Below are 8,338 nucleotides of genomic sequence, written 5' to 3' on the forward strand. Positions count from 1 at the left end.
TGGGGGGGGGTGGGTTTATTTTTTGGTCAAATTAGTTTCTAAGTTAGCCTTTTGTAGGCTGTCTAAAAATTATTGCAGATAACTCGTCCCCATAAAACACTGATGATGAAAGTTACAATCTGATGACTTTCACAACAACCGATGAAAGTTCCAACCTGATGACTTTCAAGATAACATACGAGAGTTACAAATTGACGGCTCTCATATTTCAAAGAGCCAAATGCAAGGATTACAAGATGACAATCCTTGCAACATTCGAAAAAGAGATTACAATTAATGATCTCTTCGATTCAAAACGTGAGGCTACACCCCGCGTTCCGATTAAAAACGTGAGGATCACCCCCGCGTTCTACTTCCAAAACGCGAGGGTCACCTCCGCGTTCCAATTCCAAAACACGAGGGTCATTCCCGCGTTTTAAATTTCAAACGCGAGGGTCACCTTCGTGTTCCAAGCTTCAAACGCGAGGCTCACTTCCGCGTTTCAGAAGCTTAACGCGAGGCTCGCTCTGGAACACAAATCTCACGTTTGACTTGTTCAAACACGTTTTGAATGGTTCCAAAACCGTTTTACACGTAATTAGGGCATTAAACCCCCATTATGGAGCGATTTAAGGGGTCAGTTACATCCCTTTAACCCTATAAATACCTGGGTTTACAGCTGAAACAAAGGAGGGACCTTTGGAGCTAGAGTTAACTTGGTTAAAGCTTAATTTTGGAGAGAGCTCTTGGTGGAGCTTTTGGCTTGGTTCTTGAACCATTTCATATTATCATTTTTGAAATTGGTTCTTTGGCTAAAAAAAGATTCATTTCCTCTCTGAAATCAACTCTTTCTTGAGTTCAAAACTCGTTACGAGTTTAAACTTGCACTGAAAGTGCTTCTCAACTCGTTTAAAGTTCCAAAACTTGCATTGCAAGTTCTTCTAAACTCGGTTAGAATTCAAAACTTGTCTCGCAAGTTCTTCCTGACATTGAGTCAAAAGGAATAGGAAAAGTTCCACAAGGCTACGTGCTCGGATCATCAACGGGATACAAGAATCAAACTCCCATCGACACCAAGAAGGACCCAGTTTTAAATAAAGAGAAGGATCTTTGTCGATTCCCTCTCTCTTTTGTAAATCGGGGAACCGATAAGAAACATTATAATTTCTTTTTCTAAGTCAGTTAGAGAAAGGTTACTGTGAAAGATTGTATTCATTCTTTTTCTAAGTCAATTAGGGAGTTTAATACAAATTTTATTTCTCAAATTTTCTAGCATTTTTCTCGCGAACACTTTTTAATATCAACCTTTTTGGTAAACTACCAAATAAATTAGCTTGTAAGCCTTATTAGAAAGTTCGTACACCCCAACTTTTAAAAAACTAGCTAATAAGCTAATCTAAATAAACCAGGTTTGATCAAACAAATTGCTATTCTACCCCAAAAAAATTTATACACAACATTTATCATAAATGTCAAAAGGCACCACAAGCTAACATAGGTCAAAAACTTAACAAAAATAAATCCATCCAAACACCCTCATAATCTTAGCTATGAAAGCTGATGTGTAATCTTAACATTTCCAAATGCAAAACACAGGTTATTGTTAGGACAAACTCGGGCCCAATAGAGCAGGGTCCCAGCGAAAAGTAGAGTGTAAGTAATAAAATGAACACAGATATTTACGTGAAAAACTCTCTAAATGAATTTGGGATAAAAACCATAGGCAATGATAAAATAATTCACTATGAGGAAAAACTTTAGAGTTAGAATCTCTCTTTACAAGGAGAAATTCTCTCTGTTTTTCTCTCACTCTTCTATATATGGAATTGTTATTGTTTCTAGGATGGATTTTTTCTGAAGAGTTTTAGACGCATTTATAGTAGCCTGGAAATCATTATTCATAATTTTTTAATAATTTTTTCTTTAAAACGGTGCCTAACTTTCGGTGAATGATTTGTGGTGGGGCCCATGCCCTTTTTCTCCTTTAACAATTTTCGCTGACAATCTCCCGTTTGAAGATTTGATTGAATATCAATCATATATTCATACTATTCTTTTTATCTTGTCATCTTCACGTTGCTCACGTCTCCGACAGACCACAAGAGGATCAACAAAAAATAAATTTGACAGTATTGTCTGCTTTTATCAAAAAATTTGCTAGATTATCTTTGGTGTGAATTTTCTTCATATCCACTGTTCCTTCTTCCACTTTCTCACGAACGAAGTGGACTGAATTCGAATGTGCTTTGTCTTTAAATGAAAAGCTGGATTTCTTACTAAATGTAAAGTACTCTAACTGTCACAAAATAAGAAAATCTTCTTTTGTTCATGCTCGAGTTCCTCCAGCATCATCTTTAACCATATCGTCTATTTACTAGCTTGTGTAGCTGCTACATATTTTGCTTCTGTTGAAATAACCACAACTGATTGTAATTTTAAAATCCAGTTTAAAACTCCGCTAACAAGTACAAATACATAGCCTATGGTAGATTTGCTATTATCATGATCACCTATATAATCAGAATCAACATATCCATTGATAATAAAATCGGATCATCCATAACATAATACAACATTTGATGTTCCCTTAATATATCTTAGGATCTTCTTTACAGCATTCCAATGCTCTTTACCAGGATTCGTCATGTATGGACTAACCACTCTCACTGCTTGTACAATGTCTGGTCTTGTACAAATCATAGCGAACATTAAACTTACCACTGCTGATGCGTACGATACTCGAGACATCTCCATCATCTCTTCTTTACTGCTAGGACTCAGAGTGGAGGATTAACTTAAAATTAACAGAAAATGGGGTAAAAATTGACTTACAATCTTACATATTGGAACGCCGCAAGATTTTCTTTAAATAATTTTCTTAAGAAAGTCAAATCTTCTTATTAATTTTGTCTTGGTAAATTTACATCCATGGAATCTTGTTTGTAGATCCTAAATCCTTCATTTCAAATTTTCTAGCCAATTGTATCTTTAATTCTTTGATTCGATCTTTATTCGAGAATTGTCAGCCGAAATTCTTGAAGGAGAAAAAGAGCATGGGCCCCACTACAAATCATTCGTCGAAAGTTAGACATCATTTTGAAGAAAAAATTATTAAAAATTATGAATAGTGATTTCCCAACTGCTATAAATAGGTCTAAAACTCTTCAGGAAAAATCTATCTCAAAAACAATAACTCCACATATAGAAGAGTGAGAAAAATAAAAAATCTCTCCTTGTAAAGAGAGGTTGTAACTCTAAAATTTTTCCTCATAATGAATTCTTCTATCATTGACTGTGATTTTTACCCCAAATTCATTTAGAGGATTTTTCACGTAAATCTTTGTGTTCATTTTATTGCTTCTGCTCTATTTTTCGCTGGGATCCTGCTCTATTAGGCCCCGAGTTTGTACCAACAAATGATATCAAAACCTGACTTAGGGTGCGTGTATCTACGTATCGTATGCTCTATGACTACCACCAAAGATGGATCCTCCACGTCAGAAAATAAATTTAGATTATCATTTATCCCTTGAAGGCGATGAGTACTATTCATGAGTATAATATTGTTCATAAATACGAAAAGAAGAACGAAACTTAGCTCCAGTGGGAGTCATACCCATGATAGATCAAAATTAAGTAAGAAAAATATCAAATGCTACAACTGTGACAAAAAGGGACACGTAAAATCGGAGTGTTGACACAATAAAAAGAATGGTGATAAAAAATAATTAGAGCCATCAACATCTCAAGGATGCATTGTCAACACATCAGACGATGGTAAAATTTTATATAGTGGAGCAACTGCTATGGATAAAGGCAGAAAGATATTTGATGATGTCTGACTTCTAGATTCAGCAACGTCCTGACACATGACCTCCCGAAAAGAATGGTTTACATGAACTTATCTTAGGAGGATCTGTATTCATGGGCAATGATCATGCCTCAGAGATTCTATTGGCACTATCAAAATAAAAATATTTGATGGTACAATACGCACAATTCAAGATGTGCAACATGTGAAAGGTTTGAAGAAGAATCTATTGTCTTTAGGATAATTAGATGAGCTAGGGTGCAAAACCCATATAGAAAATAGGATCATAAAAATTGTTAGAATGACGCTTATTGTGATAAAAGGAGAAAAGATAGTTGTAAATCTATACATGCTCAAGGAAAAAACACTACATGAAGCTGATTCATGTGTGGCATCAACTAATCATGGAGAAAAACAAACCATGATGTTGTATCACAAATTAGACCACATGTCAGAACGAGGCTTGAAAATTCTCTCCGATCAGAAGCTGCTTTCTGGACTTAATTCGGTAGCTCTTCCATTCTGCAAGCATTATGTTACAAGTAAACAGCATTGGTTGAAGTTCAACACATCGAGTTTTAAAAGGAATGCTATTTTGGAACTGGTTCATTCTGATATATGACAAATACCGGTTACATCCATAAAAGGAGCAAAATATTTTGTGTCATTTATTGATGATTACTCCAAGAGATGTTAGGTGTATCCTATTAAGAAGAAGGCGGATGTGTTCTCAATTTTTAAGGCCTACAAAGCGCGAGTCATCTTGAATCAGAAAAGAAGATCAAGTGCTTAAGGTCAAATAATGGAGGAGAATACACAGACGGTGAATTTTTTACATTCTACAAGCAAGGAGGCATCAAAAGAAAATTCAATACTGCATATACTCCTCAACGAAATAGAGTCCGGAGCAGATGAACAGAACTCTGTTAGAAAGAACAAGAACAATGTCTGTAACTACATATCTGGATAAAGTCTTTTGGACAGAAGTAGTAAAAATCGTCTGTTATGTGGTGAATCGATCTTCATCAACCGCAATACAGTTAAAGCCGCCGATGAAGATGTAGACCGGCAAACTAGTTGATTAATCCAACCTTCACATATTTGAAAGTCCAGTGTACGTAATGTACAATACCCAAGAAATTATAAAACTAAATTCAATAGAAAATGCATATTCTTAGGGTATGCTAACGGAATAAAGGGGTATTATTTGTGGGATCCCACTACTCGCAAGGTTATCATCAGTAGAGATGTGATCTTTGTAGATAACCAACTACAAAGTGAAGAAAAAAAGCAGTTCAAGAAAGGACTCAGAGAATGTAGTTGTTCAGGTAGAAAATGATTCAAATTGTTCTGAAGCAATACCAGAGCATGATGTACAAGAACCAATCGAGTCCGAGGCTCCAGAAATTTGAAGGTCAACTCGTGAGAGAAGATCTCTGACTTTGTAGGAGTATAACCACCAACTTGACACTCAGAGTATATTATGGAGAGGAATGTTGCATACTGTCTTTTAACAGAGGATGGAGAGCTATCAACTTTTCATGAAGCTATAAACAGCACAGATGCATCTTTGTGGATGACAGCAATGCAGGAAGAAATTGAAGCTCTCCATAAGAATAAGACTTGGGTACTTGTGTCACTACCACAAGGAAGGAAGGCTATCGAACATAAATGGGTCTACAAGATTAAGCGAAATGGAGATGATCAAGCGGAGCGATATCGTACTAGATTGGTAATAAAAGGATATATACTCAAAAAGAAGGTAGTGACTTTAATGAAATATTTTCTCCTATAGTTCGACTTACAAAAATCCGAATAGTCATGGCTATGAGCGCTATATTTGACTTACATCTAGAGTAGCTAGATGTGAAAACAACATTTCTTCATGAAGATATTGAAAAAGAAATTTATATACTCCAACCAGAAGGCTTCGAAGGAAAAGGAAAAAAGAACTTAGTTTGCAGATTGAACAAACCTCTATACGGTCTAAAACAGACGTTGATGTGTTGGTACAAGAGATTTGATTCATTCATAGCCTTAGATACAACAGACTTAATTCAGACCATTGTGCATATTTCAAGAGGTTTAGTGAAAATAACTTTGTTATCTTATTGTTGAATGTTGACGATAGTTATTGTATGAACTAGACAGCTTCGTCAGGATAGGCCTCAACCAGCTCCAACAAATTGTTCTTCATCCAGTGTGTGTGGGCTAGGCTGAAAGCAAATTTATAACCATTGGCTTGAAACTTTGAAAGCTTACATGGAAAGCTATATAAATGGTAGATATGTACATTGTGCTATACTTCTATGCAATAATCCATTAATCCAATATTTCAGTAAAGCTAAAGCGTTCAAAGTATAGGGCCAACCCTTGTACAGGTCTGTTAGCCCTTTCCATGGTTATAAGCCAAACTGCCCAAGAAACTTGTCCTATCAGCTCAAATCAGAAACATAACCTCCCAACACAAAGTATCTGCCTCTGTCTATGGGCTTATACAGCAGGTTACACTTATAAACCATGCACATTTTGCCATCACACTAGTTGTCATAATTGCTTGTTTTTTTTAACACAAAACGCTCAATGAAGATGTGTACAACTCCTTTGCTAGCAACACAACACCTATCAATTTATATTTGTACCTAAGAACATGCATAATGACGCTAATGTAAAATCTGGAGCATTCTACTAGTGCTAAGAGCGAAGAGCGAAGAGCAATAAAATCAACACCAGTTTTCCACCACCGGAAAGTAACAAAATAAAAAGGTATTAGAAATAAAACCTTGATGCCTGATGTCAAAACCAAACTCTGTTACAAAATGGACTGCAAAACATTCCATAGGCTCAAATATTTAATTGTTAAGATCAGAGTAATTACCAAAAGTAAGGGGCGTAAAAATCTCTAAATCATACCTAAGCTACGTGTATATGACCTTCCCCTGTCTACAAACTAAAGCCCAAGGTGCCATATTTTAGGATGTTTATTGCATCACTCTGTGAGTCCCCTCAATTCGCAAAATATTATACAGCAAATTCTCCTTACTATCAACTTCTGACAATGCAATCAACGAAGCAGACGCCAGTATTGCACTTAACCCAATAAATGAGAAGGTGCATGACCCTAATTTCTCTAAAAATATCTTTTCACAATCAAATAACTACGGAGAATTTTTACAAATTAAAACATATTGAAGAACCTATAATCCCCAAAAAAATTTGCTCATCACACTTTCTTACCAAAAATGATAAAGAAAATTCAGAATTTGTAACCGAAACACCCTCTCCCAAGATTAAAAAAAAAAGCCTCAACTCTTGCAAGATTAGCTAATTCAAGTAAAAGTTGGTCCAATTTCTTAAAGTACTCATTCAACCCTGATTACGTTAAGTATTTCGTCGTAATCCATACCCTAATTGCTAAAAAAAGGCATAAAACCTTTCTAATTTCTTTCACACCAACAAAACACAGAAATATAATATAAAAAGATAGATAGGGAAAATGAACAAAAAATTGTACTAAAAATAGAAATTCAAACTTAGTCCCCAAGGAAATGAAATAATCCAACAAAAACTTCTTACCGATTTCTCGTCCAAGTCTCCCCAAATTATATCCAAATCCTCCTTTTCCCTTTTCTCTACAAAAAAAAAAGAAAAAAAAAAAAGCTTTCCTTCCCCTCTTCTCTCCAGAAAAACGCTCTCTTTTCTTCTTATCACTCTCTCCCTCTCTCGGTAAAAAAACTCGGAAGTGTGCAATCTCTCTCTTGGCCTTTTATGAGCACGCGAGGGGAGCTCGTACGCGTGACGGCGTCAATTAACGTCGAGCCCACGAGTCAGCCCGCCCGCGTCTTTGACTCCCCTTCAAATAACGGCCCCGTAACGTGCCTCACCGCTGACGCCTTCTGGCGCTCACGCGCCTCGTGCGCGCAAGCTAGCCTCGCCTTACGCGTGTCTGCTAACCTGAGCCCGCACGTGACATGCCTCCCGTGCAGACGGCACGCGTGACCCTTGGTAGACGGCGGTTTGACACATAGGATAAGGACGCAAGCTACGTGGACAGATTGTTTTCCGTTCGATTCTAATCTAATGGTGGCATATGTTTAGATCCTTTGACGCCATTTGGCCCGTACGATCGAGGTGAGTGATGACTTGGACGAGGGCGCTTGTGGGGCCCCATGTTGGAGGTAGAGCCATTGGAACTAGGAAGCTGCGGGGGCATCTAGAAGCACACGCCAGTATTTATTAATTAATTATTTTCAGAACAGAAAAGAGAAATGAGTTTCTCGTCCTTTTTTTTGGCAAAGTATATGGTACATCAAGTAAGATCTGACCTCTCAAACTTCATGCTTCATGAGGTGTAATGAAATGTATAATAATAAAGAAACTGGGATTTTAATAAGTTTCTCGTCGAAGCGGTTGAATATTTTTAAAATTATTATGAATTTTGGATAATAATAAAGAAACTGGGATTTTAATAAGTTTCTCGTCGAAGCAGTTGAATATTTTTAAAATTATTATGAATTTTGGATAATAATAAAGAAACTGGGATTTTAA

The 8,338-nt window shown here is 36.4% G+C and overlaps 1 protein-coding gene across 1 annotated transcript in view; it reads right to left on the minus strand.

Annotated features, from left to right (window-relative positions):
* Positions 1-7,527, minus strand: part of LOC109833352 (chitin-inducible gibberellin-responsive protein 1-like) — a 10,165-nt gene extending 2,638 nt beyond the window's left edge. Inside the window, 1 exon segment of the mRNA XM_020401000.1 lies at positions 7,367-7,527. The gene's annotated coding sequence lies outside the window, so the exon portion shown is untranslated.

This window comes from Asparagus officinalis, chromosome 3, assembly GCF_001876935.1.
Source record: "Asparagus officinalis chromosome 3, Aspof.V1, whole genome shotgun sequence".
Classification (NCBI taxonomy): Eukaryota; Viridiplantae; Streptophyta; class Magnoliopsida; order Asparagales; family Asparagaceae; genus Asparagus; species Asparagus officinalis.